Source organism: Microcaecilia unicolor, chromosome 4 (assembly GCF_901765095.1).
Source record: "Microcaecilia unicolor chromosome 4, aMicUni1.1, whole genome shotgun sequence".
NCBI classification, from domain to species: Eukaryota; Metazoa; Chordata; class Amphibia; order Gymnophiona; family Siphonopidae; genus Microcaecilia; species Microcaecilia unicolor.
Window position 1 is genome coordinate 211,735,978 of NC_044034.1, and position 17,508 is coordinate 211,753,485.

Consider the following 17,508-nt stretch of genomic DNA (forward strand, 5'->3'; position numbering starts at 1 on the left):
TGCACTGGAAGGGAGAGAAATTGGAGAGCTATAAAAGGCTAAACTGTGAAAAATATCCAGATACTTTAGCCATCGTTCGGACTTTAAGCTCAGAATCCTAAAAAAATCCAGACAGCTAGCAATCCAAGGCTGCTGAGTCCTTAGCACATCAGATAGCCCCCCTCCTAAACTTTTGGGCCTGAGCACATACCTGATTTGCCTATCCCTTAATCCATCTTTGGATACAATGGGGTTTTGGTGGGTTGTGGAGGGTACATTTTCCACCACAAGTGTACCAGTTAGAGTGGGATATTAGCCTGGGTCCCCTTCTGTACTGTGCACTGCACTGACCACTAGGCTACCCCAGGGACCTGCTTGCTGCTGTAATAGGAATGGCCATAACATCTGAAGCTGTCATGGAGGCTGGTATGTACTGTTTCTTTCACATCATTGGGGGTGGGAGGTGGGAGGGGGTCAGTGTCCACTGGGAGAGTAAGAGGGGATCGTGCCTTAATCCCTCCAGTAGTCATCTCATCATTTAGGGTACCCTTTAGTGACTTAGGCGTTATTGAAACAGGTCTAGACTAAAATGTCTAACTTTTAGCATTGGACGTTTTTGCTTTGTTCCATTATGGCAGAAAAACGTTTACACTGCAGAGGAAAACATCTCAAATCCGAGTTTCAAAAATCATGATTTGGATATTTTTCAGCAATAAATATCCAAATGCCACCTTGTGCCATTTTTGAAGCATTTTTCTCTTTTCAAAATGAGCCCCATAAGTGCTAGTCTATATGGGAATATTTCTGTAGGCTAGAAATGGAAATAGATGGTGACAAATCAGTTTTATTTTTTTGCTTTCAATGAGACTTTGCATACAGTACAAGTCTGACTTTAACTGCATGTTTTCTAAATAGATTTGCAAATAAAGAGTCCTGAAGCAGGCACATGCACATTCCAAGAATCTTTTCTGTACCACAGAAATCTGGTTTATTTTTCAAAGTACATGCAATAAACAGATAATTATTTGTTTAGAAAAGAAAGCTACAGAGACTTCTTGAGTACTAATGGATCAGCAAAGCAACGCTATACTGGCACCAGCACAGGGATTTGTAATGCTCTGTCTGAAGCATCAAGCTGAGCCTCATTGATTATTTCTGACTTATTCTAGATCTGCTGATGAATCATGCACTATGATTCCACAATCACACGCCACATCTTCATAGATTTAGTGTCCAAGTCCATGCAACCTTTTCCTCAAATTCTACCTGATTAAACTGCTATAATGTTTTTCATACAGTTTTTGGTCTACTTCATTCCTGCTTGCGGCAGAAATCTGAAATTAGTTTTAGAGTTTAATGATATTAAAGAGGTTGTTTAACCTGATTCATTAAACTGTCCATAGGGCTCTCTTTCTGTTATTTAACAGTAGGTCAGGGACTGTTCTTTTTCAATCCCTTGGTCTGTGGGGAATTAGAATTTTTAAACAGTAATGTTTTTAGCATAATGTGTAGCATTTCTTGGATCAGATTTATAAGCAAGGCCTTTCAAACATGGGATTTTTCACTGCAGTAATCAGCTGTTCTCACTTGTGTCCTTGCTTTGTACTGTTCTTTTACTGTCTTCCATTTGATAATCGAGTGGTTTGATGTAACACTACATTACACATTATATGGAATCTAGAAAATAGTTTCCAGGGATTCCCTTGTTACCAAAGGAGTTTCACACCCAGTTCTCTACTGTTCATTAATTCTCTTCACTTTTTTTTGTCATTTGACTCTGAACCAAACTGGTCAGACAGTAACAGCTCTTGGTATTAATTCAATACCCACTGTGAAAAATTACATTTGTGAATCAGATGCTTTCAATGGAGGTGAGAAAGGCCTGCTGCTGTGTGACCACATCCACAAACTCATATCTTGCTGAGTGAGTGAGAAAAACAGAAACTGATGCCTGAAATAACTGCAGCAAAGATGACAAGGTGGTTAGGTGAGGTTAAATGACAGTTCACCTACATTGTTTTAAGAGTCGTCTTAGTGTTCTCTGTTGGTCCGCCATTCCTTCTGGCTGGCTGATCATGCTTAAAACATTATTAAAACCCATACCTGAACATGAAACTTAAGCAGGTCAGTCAAAACATGTTGTAAGATAATTTCTATGAAATTATGATGTAGAAATATGTTTTCAGGAGGTTATGTACTTTTTTAATTAAAACAAATAAAATGTTTTAGTTCCAGTATACTCCTCATTGGGCTTTTCTTGCGCTGTGCTGAATGCTGTATTAATATTTCAGTTATGAATCAGTTTCCATTGTTGTCACACTGACAGAGAATCTTCTTTAAAATGGAAATATTTTACTACGCTAGGAATCCATTTTCAGTTCCTGTAGGTAGCTTGCACAAGCTTGCAAACCAGTTTTTAACAGGAAACTCACTAAGGAATTTCCCTTTCAAAATTCAGGAGCAGGTTGGTTCCATAGGGATTCTTTACCCCTTATAATGTGCAAAATGAAATCATAGTGTGTACTTTGCAGCCTAGCTCCACCTTCAGTGCTGCCTTCCCTGCCTCTCCTCCCAACATACTGAGAGTCAATTTTTCATTCTATGAATAGCCCCATAATATATTATCATTTTACAGACATGAACAAGTGGAAGGCAGTTCTACAACACGGTGACTGGTAGGAGCTTATTCTATTCAGAAACATGGGCACCTGATTTTCTTTCTTTCTTTCTTTCTTTCTTTCTTCTGCCTTTATTAAGAGATTTACCCAAGGTACTTTATACAATGCTAACGTATCCAAGCACTTAAAATTTAGATGCTGGTACTTATGTAAGTGTTAGCCAGAGATAGGCACATAAAATCTATAATATACATGCAAAAGTGTGAGCCCTACTCATCCTCCATCCATGTTTATGCCCCTTTGTAAATATGCACCATGTAAGTTAAGCAGATATTAGCAGAATAGACCTTAGGCAGAATTTTGGCATTTATATGTATGTGTGTGCATGTATGAGTATAACTGCCATTATTCTAAGTACATAGGTAGAGAAGACGTTGCCACACTGGGACAGACCGAAGGTCCATCAAGCCCAGTATCCTGTTTCCAACATGGCTGGCAAGATCCCAGAACAGTAAAACAGATTTTATACTGCTTATCCTAGAAATAAGCAGTGAATTTTCCCAAGTCCATCTTAATGGCTTACGGACTTTTCTTTTAGGAAATTAGCCAAACCTTTTTTAAACCTTGCTAACTGCTTTTACCACATTCTCTGGTAATGGCTTCCAGGGTTTAATTATACATTGAGTGAAGAGATATTTGTTTTAAATTTACTACTTGGTAGCTTCATTGCTTGCCTACAAGTCTTTGTATTTTTGGAAAGAGTAAACGAGCGATTCACATCTACCCATTCCACTATAAATATTTACGTGCATAATGGGCACATAAACTTTAGCACTTATGTTTTAGAATTTCTCCCTGGTATGACAATAAAAAAATATGTGTCTGAAGCAGAAAATGAGATGCAGTCAGGTCCTTGTTGAACAGTACTGATCTTTTAAACAATGGGTTCTAAATTGTCCAACTTGCTGGGGGTTTGCAATATCTTTGAGAGTGATATTGCAGACAGAAGCGGAGCCAGGTTCATGGTGTGGGGGGAGCGAAAGCGGCACAAGAGCGGACTTCTGCCGGCACCAGCGCACATTTTCAATGCAACACAATGAGAAAAAATAGGCGTCGGCGACACCAGAACTCTGTTTGGGGGAGCAGCCGCTCCCCTGGCGCCCCACCTAGCTACGCCACTGATTGCAGACTGTTAGAGGGACAACACTCAGAATGGACACCCAGAGAGGGTATACAGCATGAAGAAAGAAGTGATCCAAAAAAAACCCCTCTTGAAGCCAGGTTGAATGCTTGACAATAAACAAGTGCCAAGACACCTGACAGAGTCATGAATTCGGGATGCAGAAAGCACAGGGAGCAGTACACAGTGGGAGGTGAGAAGATGGTGTGCATGGACCAGGAATAAAAACCTCATGGTGACAGTGTCTGATTATCTCAAAGTAGCAAAACAGTGTACTGGAGGCCATGCCCCTGGTTTTACAAGCCCTATTTACATTTCATAGGTGCATAAACCAACACTTAAACATGTATCTTATATATATAAACTTTTAAGTCCTGTTTCACGAAGCCAGGAAATACAGGTATCAAACTGAAGTTCATACAAATGGCAAGGAGACATGGTGTGGCTTTGTTTTGGGTAGAACAAGGGCATAGACATTTTCTATTTTAAAATGGGACCGATGTTGGGAGTTACACCTGCTTCCAATCATGCTTAGGATTTGGTAAATAGCTGCAGTTGAGCAACGTAGAAACATGACGACAGATATGGGCCAAATGGCCCATCCAGTCTGCCCATCCTCAGCAACCACTAATGCCTCCTTTTCCTAAGAGATCCCACGTGTCTGTCCCACAACCTCTGACACAGTCTTCGTCTCCACGACCTCCACTGGGAGGCTATTCCATGCATCCACCACCCTTTCCGTGAAAGAATATTTCCTCAAATTCAACCTAAGCCTATTTTCTTTTAACTTCATCTTATGCCCTCATTCCAGAGGTTTCCTTCATTTGAAAGAGGCTCACCTATATGTTAACACCACTGAGATATTTAAATGTCTCTATCATATCCCTTCTCTCTCTCGCCTCTCTTCCAGTGTATACACGTTGAAGGATTGAGAGAGGGAGGTTGTCTCCTTAATCCCCCAGTGTTTTGTCCACCCAAATGCCAAACTGGAAAGAGAAACCAGTGACTGACAGCATCAGGGTAACACTCAGTAGTATTTCAAAGATCACAAAGGTAACTTGTTATGTGCTGGCTTTGAACTCATCAATTTTATATGTTTATTTTTTTTAATGGATGTTTGTGCTGCACGCACCCAGCACATAAACCTCCTGTATTTCAGAACAGGCTCTATTTTAGCAGATTCTATTCTAAAATACTGGTGAAACTGGAGATGCAGTGACCTGCAACATCTCAATTCCTTCTTCTTTGACCTGTCTACAGTGGGGCTGCCTGTCTGTATAAGATTATAGATAGCTTAAAAGCATTTCAGAGAAAGGGCAGCTAAAATGTGAAGGGAACGTGGAAAAAAAAAAACCAGGGCCAAAATTTCTGGGTTTGCATACAATCTGTCAACTGCTGTCCTTTCAGCTCGACGGGTTTAATGTAGATTTTTCTGTGCTAAAACTCTTACTGCATCAGGAGTAAATTTAGCACAGGAAAATTGAAATAACTCTGCCTCATAGTGCGCTTATTACCTGGGGCCAGTGTGCGAGTCCTGAACTGACACACATGTACTTTGTTCTGTGTTCCTCATTTTTTAGTTAAATATTGTGTCTTCTATAAATAAAACAACAGTCTTTTGGAACTCGAGCTGGCATGGGAGTTCCGTACTTGAGAGAGCTGACTGCTGTGCCAAGGGAGTCCTTATCGCAACCTCATTGGGTGGCGGTAAGGGCTCCTTGCTGCAGGACCACGCGGTAAGAGTTATCTCACTGTGTGGCCATTTTTTTAGGGTGGGGGGCTTTTACCTTCTGCGGGGAAAAGGGCCCTGTCATGCGGGAAAAATAGCCCCCGCTGCTAGCGCAGGACCCTTTTTCCTGCAGCTTAGTAAAAGGGCCCCTAACTGTGTAACAAGCTGATCTTCCAAGACTATGGGGGTAATTGTAAAAGGAGCCACCTAGTTTGACGCAGCAGGAATACATGTTAGTAGCTGTTTTCTAGTCATGCACACATATAAGTTCCTACTAATGCATGTACATGGCCTCTTATAGAATACCAGCTGTTTCTAAGTTATACAGGGAATACACCCCTCCCCAACAACTTTGCTTTCTCAGGGGTAGTGTCTCCAGATGAGTACTTTTTGTACATACCAGTAAAGAACTGCACTCCTAGGACAGGGTATGTGGAGTAGGATCTCAGTCTCAAATTTACTACTAGCACTTGCTAAAGTACATGCATCATGCCAAAGAGAGCTTCCTTCTGGAAATCAGGGGTTGCTCAGTTCCAAAACAAAACAGAACAGTTAGTACAGAGGCAGTGCCAGCAGCAGACTTTAAAAAAAAAAAAAGGTGGGGGAAGAGTGTGTATATTGAGGGAAGAGAACAAAACAGCAGATCAATGTAACATCCAAAGATTTTATTAATGATACCAGAATAATGCCCGACACAGGCCGTGTTTCGTCCAAAAGGGCTGCGTCAGGGGCTAAAAATAGACAAATACATAAAATCATAAATACAAAATCATATTAAAAATATATAAACTATAAAAACATCTGTATTTCTTTGAAAAATAAGACATTTTATAAATGGTATTTTAGATATCTTTTTTATTTTGTCCATATATGCACATTTATTTAGATTTTTTCCTTTTTTTTTTTTTACAATATATTGTCTTTTATTCAAATACAGAGGATACACTCATTTTTATTTTTTATTTTTCATTTTTTTATTAATTTTTAAAATATTTTTTGTTATTTATTTGGTATTAGTGGTGAACTCATATGCATATTATTATTTTGTCTCCCCTTGGTGTTTCGGGTGTGCTTTCTGAGCACACCACCCAAACTCTCATCCACTCTCTCATTACCTCTCGCCTTGACTACTGCAACCTACTCCTCACTGGCCTCCCACTTAGCCATCTATCCCCCCCTTCAGTCCATTCAGAACTCTGCTGCACGTCTTATCTTCTGCCTGGACCGATATACTCATATCACCCCTCTCCTCAAGTCACTTCATTGGCTTCCGATTAGGTACCGCATACAGTTCAAGCTTCTCCTACTAACCTACAAATGCACTCGATCTGCAGCCCCTCCCTTCCTCTCTACCCTCATCTCCCCCTAGGTTCCTACCCGTAACCTCCGCTCTCAAGACAAATCCCTCCTTTCAGTACCCTTCTCCACCACCGCCAACTCCAGGCTCCGCCCTTTCTGCCTCGCCTCACCCCATGCTTGGAATAAACTCCCTGAGGCCATTCGCCAGGCCCCCTCCCTGCCCATCTTCAAATCCTTGCTCAAAGCCCACCTCTTCAATGTCGCCTTCAGCACCTAACCACTATACCTCTATTCAGGAAATCTAGACTGCCCCAACTTAACATTTCGTCCTTTAGATTGTAAGCTCCTTTGAACAGGGACTGTCCTTCTTTGTTAAACTGTACAGCGATGCGTAACCCTAGTAGCGCTCTAGAAATGTTAAGTAGTAGTAGTAGTATAGCAATCTAGTTTTTCATTTATATATATAAAACAATTTTTTGCGGTTGAGTGATCTGCTGCCGATACATGGATAATTGAGCATTTTATTTGATTTTTTCAATTCCCTTTTATTTTGCCCAACACATGCACATCATTAATATTAGGGTGATTTATTTAGATTCTATTTTCCTTTTCAAAAAAAAATATATATACATATATATATAATTAATAATTCAAAATAAAAAAATAAGTGGTAAAATTGGTGTTGAAGTCATTTTTCATATTTTACTATTAATTTGGTATTAGTGGTGAACTCATTTATATATTGTCATCTCATTATTTTGTCTCCCTTTGAGGTGTTTTTATCAGGAACAACTTTAAAATAGTTATTTTTTGCTGTTCAGTAAGCTGTTTGCTAATACGTAGACAACCGGGCATTTAATTTTTCAATTCTCTTTTATTTTGCCCAACACATGCTCCTCATTTAATTTAGGGTGACAAATTTAAATTTTTATTTTTAAAACAATTTTTTGTAATACATACTCAAAAGTATATATATATCTATATACAACTATTTTTGTTTTACTGATAATTCAAAATGAAAATTAAGTGGTGCAATTTGGTAGTGAAGTTATTTACGTGGTGTCTTCTCATTAGACACTATGTAAATAATGAGTAGTGTCTACTCATTATTGTGTCTTGTTCAGAGTGAGGGTTTTTTTCCCAATTTATTTTCTCTTGGCCTTCTTATCATGAGTAACCTCAATAAAACTTTTTTTTTCAGTTGAGTGTTGTGCTGCTGATACCTAATTGTCGGGCAGTTCATCTTCATTATTATTATTTTTTTCACATTTATTATTATCATTATTTTTATTATTCCATGTTAATTATAAGCGGTGATCTAATAAATGCATCTTTATATACTTTAAATTTTGGCGCGTTTTTTGACAAGGAAATGACGTATATAAATACTCCATGCCACTTCCGACGTCTTTTTTTCCAGCGTTACTAGCAGAGGCTTCATATTAAAAAGAGTAAGACCTTTCTTCCCAAAGTCCGTCTTCCGCAACCTGGTGCAATCAATGGTACTCAGCCATCTAGACTACTGCAATGCACTATACGCTGGCTGCAAAGAGCAAATCAAGAAACTCCAAACAGCTCAGAACACTGCAGCTAGACTCATATTCGGTAAAACAAAATATGAAAGTGCTCAACCCCTACAAGAAAAGCTACACTGGCTCCCAATCAAAGAACACATCACGTTCAAGATATGCTCCCAAGTTCACAAAATAATTCATGGGGATGCACCAGCCTACATGTCAGACCTGATAGACCTACCACCCAGGAATGCCAAAAAATCATCCCGCACATTCCTCAACCTTCACTTCCCCAACTGCAAAGGTCTAAAATACAAACTAACGCATGCGTCAACCTTTTCCTACCTGAGCACACAATTCTGGAACACGCTGCCGCGCAATTTAAAAACGAACTATGAACTTACTAACTTCCGCAAACTACTGAAGACCCATCTCTTTAACAAGGCATACCACAAAAAAACCAACAAATGTAAATCTCTCCACAAGTATTCAGAAAAGACTTAGTATATCTGCTTGTTAGACTACTATCTTGTCTTATCATAATCATGTCACCCAAGATCTGTTTGTAATACTAAATATCTATCATATCATGTATTTCCATTATTCATAATGTATTGTAAGCCACATTGAGCCTGCAAAGAGGTGGGAAATGTGGGATACAAATGCAATAAATAAATAAATATGATTAGACACATTATTGTAAGTACTTTTCATTTTATTTCTCCTCCAGATCCTCATTTAGAAAACCTTTTTTGTTGAGGAATATAATGATGAATTGTAGGAATTTAGTAATTGGTTATATGATTGCTATACATTCCTCTAGACAAGATTTAACCATATGATCACTCGCTTTTGTTTGCTCCACTTCAGAGCACTTTGTCATTGACATATCCTGACAACACTTGATAGCTTGTGTCTTTTAAACGAACTACCATTTCAGAGTGACTGTTTGTCTCACCCATTTAGGGTCTTTTCGGATGTGCTGGTTTTTTCTGGTATGAACATTGCAAGTGAGTACTTGAGTGTTCTAGTTTTTCTTTTTTATTCTTTATTCTTATGAACAGTACAAGTGATTAATTGCCTCTATAGTTGTCCAGAGTATATCTTCTATTATTTGCTCTTTTTATATTTTTATTTATTTATTTTATATACAGTTGTTCCTATTGGAAGTCTTCCATTTTAGGTACGTGTCCTATTTTTTAATTAATTTTCTAAATGTTGTAATTTATAAATTTTGTTGTAGATGTATAGCTTGTTATACACAATAGATGTTTGTGTTTCATTATTTTATTCATTTAAATGTTTGGATAAATACATCCTTTTTAGTGGGACTGCTTGCTCTATATAATATGGTTTTGTGATTTCGTGTTTTATGATTTCATGTTTTATTTAAGTAGAGGAGTGTGGTAACCGTGTTAGTCCACTCTTAAGGTTATCAATAGAAATCAAACAAAATAAAACATGGAAAAGAAAATAAGATGATACCTTTTTTATTGGACATAACTTAATACATTTCTTGATTAGCTTTCGAAGGTTGCCCTTCTTCGTCAGATCGCATTTGTTTTATCATTTCATTATATTGTTCGCTATATATATTATGGCTTTATACATAGTAGATGATGGCAGAAAAAGACCTGCACGGTCCACCCAGTCTGCCCAACAAGATAAACTCACATGTGCCATTTTTTGTGTATACCTTACCTTGATTTGTACCTGTCTTTTTCAGGGCACAGACCATATAAGTCTGCCCAGCACTATCCCCACCTCCCAACCACCAGCCCTGCCTCCGACCACCGGGTAAGCTTCTGGGGATCCCTTCATTCTGAGGAGAATTCCTTTATGTTTATCCCACGCATGTTTGAATTCTGTTACCGTTTTTCTCTCCACCTCCCGCGGGAGGACATTCCAAGCATCCACCACTCTCTCCGTGAAAAAATACTTCCTGACATTTTTCTTGAGTCTGCCCCCCTTCAATTTCATTTCATGTCCTCTAGGTCTACCGCCTTCCCCTCTCCGGAAAAGGTTCGTTTGTAGATTAATACCTTTCAAATATTTGAACGTCTGTATCATATCACCCCTGTTTCTCCTTTCCTCCAGGGTATACATGTTCAGGTCAACAAGTCTGTCCTCATACGTCTTGTAATGCAAATCCCTTACCATTCTCGTAGCTTTTCTTTGCACCGCTTCCATTTTTTTTAACATCCTTCACAAGATACGGCCTTCAAAATGAACACAATACTCCAGGTGGGGCCTCACCAATGTCTTATACAGGAGTATTAAAACCTCTTTTCTTCTGCTGGTCACACCTCTCTCTATACAGCCTATTTATGATCTCATGTTTTACTATTTCATGTTTCATAATCTTATGTTCTATAATCATATGTATGTGATGATGAGAGTTACCATATGCATATGTGATCTATAAATGGGTATAGCGATGTGGTGATTGGTTCTCTTGATTATAGATGTTTTTAAATTATGATTACTATTAATTATGAGGATTATCTATGTTTATACATTTTATTTATTTTATGATGTATGACATATTATGTTTTTATAGTTTATATATTTTTAATGATTTTGTATTTATGATTTTATGTGTTTGTCTATTTTTAGCCCCTGACGCAGCCCTTTTGGCCGAAACACGGTATCATTAAAAAAATCTTTGGATGTTATATTGATCTGCTGTTTTGTTTTCCACGTTGAAATTTGCAGATCATTTGCCTTGTTTTTTTGGGACCCTTATTGAGGGAAGAGAGCCAGGGACCTGCACCTGGGTTCTTTGGGGTCTGTTATTGACCTGGACCTTGGAATGAAGAATAGCGCATTAGAGCCTCAGTGCCAGTGCATTGATCCTGATCACTGCTTTCATGGAAGGCAAGCCTTAGAGGAGAGCAGTGAAGTTGCTCAACCGGTAGGAAGATATCTGAGCACATCTGCCTGTGTACAGGTTCCCCATGCCCCATCCTTTTCCCTTCTGCCTAAAAGTACAGGTGAAGGACACTTCTTAGTCCAGAAAACTTACCCACATCCTCACTCATTCTATAATCTTGCATGCACATTTTTGTACTCAGCACTCAAAATTGTGTGCATAGGTTATAGAAAACTGGCAGTTACACACATAACCAAATTGATAAATTAGGCACTGCTGTATTTCAGGATAGTGAGCCTTTGGTTCGTAGTAGAGATCTAGGATAGACTGGATCCTAGTAAGCAGTACACGTAACAGGTCCAAATAGGGTCAAAGTCTGGAACAGGGCAAAGCCAGAATAGGCCAATACAAGTAAAGCCACAGGGCTCAGAGCCACACTCTCACAGCTGCAGGCTGCTTCTCAGAAACCCACTCACACACAGAAGCTAGAAACACAGCTGGGACCCACACACACAGAGACTGGAAACACTGTACTGGAGCCCACTCAAACGGAGCATCAAGATGCTGTGTCAGCAAGTTAGACAAGGTCGCACAGGAAAGAGGAGGCGTCTCAGAATCCACAGAAAGTGAAGCTACAGAGGTGGCTAACAACGCAAGAGCATTCAGAGCCCGAAGGGGTTAAATGCCCCCTCCAATGCCAGCATCTGACATCATTTGGGGGCGCTGGCTGCAGCGATGCAGGTCCCGTGAAGCATGGCAGAAGCTCCTCCCACCGTGCACCGGTAGTGTGGTCCAGGTCCTGGCTTCCAAGTCACGGTAAGACTGGGACAGGCACTAATTGCCACTAACAACCAATAATTGGAGTTAATTGGTGTTAATTGGTACCAATTTGCAGTTACGCATGTAATTCCACTTAGGGCCTGATATTAAGAAAATGCTGAGCCCCTAAATTTATGTTACTATCGTAAATTTATGCTCCTAAATTTGTGCCCTATTTTTCAGCCAGATTTAGGAGAATAACCTTTCAGCTAAAAATTCATCCTAATTAGGAACTTAAAAGTTATGCTCATAAATGTAGGTCTGCCATTTGTTTGGCTAGATTTATGAGATTAGAGCTATATTTTATATATGGCACATGAAAAATCCGAATGATAAAAAAAATACACCTAGGCATATTCTATAAAGTACGCCTAAAGTTTATAGAATAGGCTTAAATTTCCACAAGGTATATAGAATATGCTGAGTGCCTCTCCACATGACCAAATTTGGTTGTGTCCATTTAGGCCATGTTACGCTTAAATTAGGCACAGAGCAGGTGTATTCTATAATAATGCACATAGATTTTAGAAATGACCACACCCTGCCTATAGCCATGCCCAGTTTTCAACTATGCGACTTAGAATTTAGGCGCACCACATATGTTAGCGAGTTGCGCCATAAATTTCAATGCCAATTAGTGCTGATAACTGCTTGTTAACATGCAATTAACAGCACTGATGAGCTTGTTAAACAATTAAGGTACGCAGAATGTTGTAGAATATGCTCCGATTTCCGCATGGAAATTAAGGCGCCATATATAGAATTTGGGGGTAAGTGCTGACAGTGCTACGTTTCTAACTTCTTTTCCCCACCCTAAATCCGCCCTGTTACCACCCACTTTATATGTCCTAAATTTAAGAGTTCAGTGAAATTTTAAATAAAAATTATGCACTCAGCCCTAGTAAATTTTCAAAGAGGCCAATTTATGAGCATAACTCTCAAAGTTAGGAGCATAAATCCTTTGAATAACTGGCCCTTAGTTGTTATTCTATAAACTTGTGTGTAGCTGCAAGGGGGTCTGCACATAGGAGGGACATGGGTGGGTCAGCGGCGTTCTCTAAAGATGCACCCAGTGTTATAGAATTCGGGGGATCTGCACCTAGTTTAAGCGCGAGGGTTTACACCAGGTTTCACTTGAGGTAAATCTTCGTGCCAAAGGTTGGGTGCAGATCCCAGTGCTACGTGATATACTATAAATAGTGTCCAACTTGGAGCACCATTTATAGAATAATACTCGGTGCTCATTTTTTTCGGCACTCAAATTTGGTGTCATTTACAGAATCTAGTCCATTGTTTGAAAGTTTTCTGAGATCTTGCCTCAGATCACTTACTACTATTTAACATTTCTATAGCGCTACAAAGTTATTGGGGGGGAGGGTGACACACATTTACGTTCTGATAAACCTCTTTTCAAATGGAACCAAAGCTAAAAAACAAAACAAAACCCCACTAGATAGAGGCTCTGATCACCTTTGAACATTCTAGGGTTGAACAGTTAAACATTTTAGCCACTAGAGGGCAGTCTATCCCTTATAAATACAACAGTGAAACAAATTTTAGCAGTATTAAACCTTGACCACACTATGTTGGGCCCTAGACAACCATGCTGGGCCCTAGACAACCATACATTTGTGGCTCCTACCATGAGCTCCTATCCGCTTGGATTTGAAATGGTGAGTAATTAAATACAGCCGCCCTTGCCCCTCCTGCTCGGAACCCAGAAATAGAAGCAGTTACTATGCATCCTGTAACTGCACATTAATTTACTTGTACTGTCTCACAACCAGCCCCTGCATCTTCCCTGGGCTGTTTTCAGGAGGTGAGCAGGGAGTAGAGGTCTGTGCAAGAGGGAAGTGAACGGAGGTAGAAGCAGAGTCAGGCAGTGCTTTTTGTAGCGCTATAGAAATGATAAGTAGTAGTAGAAGAGGGGAGCAGAAGTATGGTGCAGACTGAGAGCAGATTATTGGTAATTGTAATGCTGATTTATAAGCTCTACCAGCCACTATTCTCCCTTAATTACAAAAGCTGGTTGGCAATTCTGCTGTGGCCCCCAAGTCTCCCATGTCAGTTAGGAGTTTGTGGTTTCATGCGGGAGACCTGGAAGCTGTTGACCCCCTTCTTGACTTTGTGTCTAGTTTGCCCTGCTTTTGATGTTGAAGACTGATATATCTCATGCAGCTACAAACTGGCTAGGGGTGTGTACAGAGAATCCTGTCAAAGACTTTAACTACAGTGGACTGACTTGCAGTTCTAACACTAAATCCCAGACACTGCTTTGCAAAGTTGGGGCACAGTGATCTACTTTTTCACATCAACATCCAGAGCGATCTACACCTCCTTTTTCAACAGGGATTAATGCATGCCTTGAGTGAAGATACAAAGTGTGCATTCTCCACAGGCCAGTAGTGTCTTCCAACTATTGCTACATGAAATGGAATTTAAACATTACTCAGTATGAATTATTAAATAATTGTTAACAGCTTTTTCACTGGGTAAACTTGCATGCAAAGCATGTATGAAAGTAGTTTATCAAATGCATGTAAATGTAAGCTGTTCACATAGTGTTTAAGCTACTTGGGGATGGGAGAGCGGAGAATGTTTAAAGAGGGAGAAGGGTTTGGATTGGGGAATATACAATATATCTCTGAATTTTGTTTGGAAATCCCCATACATGTTTTGTGATTGCTTCAAACCTGTACAAAGCACACAGGCAAAAAGTCTCTACGTTCCACTGCCAGCCTAAATTTTCCAAAGGTGAATTCTACATGGTTTTTCCTTGAAAATGAGCTTGAGGGTCCACTAGTACATTGCACTGATGGACCCGCAAGCCCCATGGGCAGTTTTAAAACTACATGTTGAGTATGACTCATCCAGATGTGATCAAGAGCCCTGTATTTAGTAGAAACCTCTTCAATATTAACTTAAAACAAGTCAAACACTGAAGATAGTTTTCTGTCCTCAGAGGGCTTGCCGTCTAAGCTTTGTACTCAAGGCAATGGAGGGATAAGTGACGTTCTTGAGGTCACTGTCAGTGGGATTTGAACCCTAGCTTCCCTGGTTCTTAGTCTACTGCCAAGCTTGGACTAATGCTTGGCAATTATGGGGTGGACATTCAGAGCAAGGAGAGGCTCCTGCCTGGTTAAATCACTTGTGTGGGGCCATCTGTTGCTCAGTGTTGTACATAGCTTAGTTGCCACCCAGAGTGCATGTTGCTGGCTCTGTCGGTCCTTTGCCCCAGAACAGGACGTTGATGTCAGAAGGGGCAGGGGACTGGCCACGGAGGTTTTATGACAGGAGATGGCATGACGCCAAAAACTTGAAGCCGTCTCCCCTGCACAGCAGCCATATTGTGTGACCACAAACATTGCAGATACTATTGAAAACAATAGCAAACTTGTGAGGTTTATATATACCTATTATGTGTTTTTTTAAATTTGACAGCTTTTTTATTTATTTGAAAACTTCCCATATATAACCTGAGTGTCCTAGGGGGTGAACCATGGTCCTGCCACGGTTCAGCCGCTGGTGTGGGCACTCTGGAGCAGCAGATTTGTTGTTGGAGCTCCGGGAGGCTCAATATTTTGTAGGGGGCAGCTTTAAGAAAGGCCCTGGCTCTGCCAGAGCCTTGGAGCTGAGTTGTGGGGACTCCAGTGGCTCCAAAAACAAGTCTGCCACACCCAAAGCTCCCACACCCACAGCGGGACCGCTGCTCACCCTCCAGTACCCCTTCCCTTAAGGTTAAAAAAACCCTCGGATTACATATGGGAAGCTTTCAAAGAAATAAAAAAGCCGTCAAATAAAAAAAACACAAATAAGCAGTCATAAACCTCATGTTTGCTATTGTTTTCAATAGTGTCTATGAATGTTTGGGGTCACACATTATGGCTGTAAGCTCCGCCCATTGGCTTCAGCCCATAGAATGGGTCAGATAGGCTCATGCTGTCTCCTGTCACAAAACCTCCTTGGGACTGGCAGAGTTAACAGCTGTGCACATGCTCAGTACACCATTCTGGACTGCACCCACCACCCTGCCCCTGGTAAGCTATTGCTGCTGATATTCAGTGACACTTACCTGGTTAGTGCCCCTGAAAATCAGCACTAAGTGCTAAACTGAAAACCAGCTATTTTGTGGGTGGTCCAGGGGCAGTCAGTTTAGTACCGATATTCAGCACAACTGCCTAAGTTAACCAGACAAATTGGACTGCATAAAACACTGATGTATCTTTATTCAGTCTTGCTTAGGCCAATGTTCTTCAATAATTATTTATTTGTGACATTTATATCCCACATTATCCCAAACAAGCTTGAGTTCAATATGGCTTACAATAAACAGTATAGGATACATAACAGAGACTAATGCATAAGAGAGTAATCTAGTTGTGAGAACTTAATTATTGCTGACCTGAACATGTATACCCTGGAGGAAAGGAGGAAAAGGGGTGATATGATACAGATGTTCAAATACTTGAAAGGTATTAATCCGCAAAAAAATCTTTTCCGGAGATGGGAAGGCGGTAGAACGAGAGGACATGAAATGAGATTGAAGGGGGGCAGACTCAAAAAAGATGTCAGGAAGTATTTTTTCACGGAGAGGGTGGTGGATGCTTGGAATGCCCTCCCACGGGAGGTGGTGGAGATGAAAACGGTAACGGAATTCAAACATGCGTGGGATGTGCATAAAGGAATCCTGTGCAGTAGGAATGGATCTTCAGAAGCTTAGCCAAAATTGGGTGGCGGAGCAGGTGGGGGAAGAGAGGTTGGTAGTTGGGAGGCGAGGATAGTGGAGGGCAGACTTATACGGTCTGTGCCAGAGCCAGAGATGGGAGGCGGGACTGGTGGTTGGGAGGCGGGAAATACTGCTGGGCAGACTTGTACAGTCTGTGCCCTGAAAAAGGCAGGTACAAATCAAGGTAAGGTATACACATATGAGTTTATCTTGTTGGGCAGACTGGATGGACCATGCAGGTCTTTTTCTGCCGTCATCTACTATGTTACCATGTTATATAGGCGTACTGGGATAGCTATGGATATTCAACATTGGAAAAACCTATTATGAATGAGAAATTGTACATGAAACAGAGAGAAGGTTAATGGTAAATAAAGAAATAACCAGTTTAGGGGAGAATTAGTTGCTTGAGTTATGGTTGTTCTTTGTAAGGATTTGCTTGAAGAGGAATGATTTAAGGATTTTGTGGAATTTGGTGTATTTCTGTATGCTGCTTATTTTGGGTGGTAATGAGTTCCACCGTTTGGTTCCTAAGATGTGAAGTCTGCAGAGTGAACTGTTTTGTAGATCATGTTTTTGCAATTTGGGAGATGTAATCTGAGATAATCTCTCGCCTCATATTTAATGTTTCTTTGAGGTAAGTTTATTAATAGTACCATATAGTCTGTAGCTATGCCATTTAAGATTTGAAAGATAAAGGCACATAATTTGAAAGTGATTCTCGCTTTGATGGGAAGCCAGTATAACTTGATTAATAAAGGGTAGGTACTCA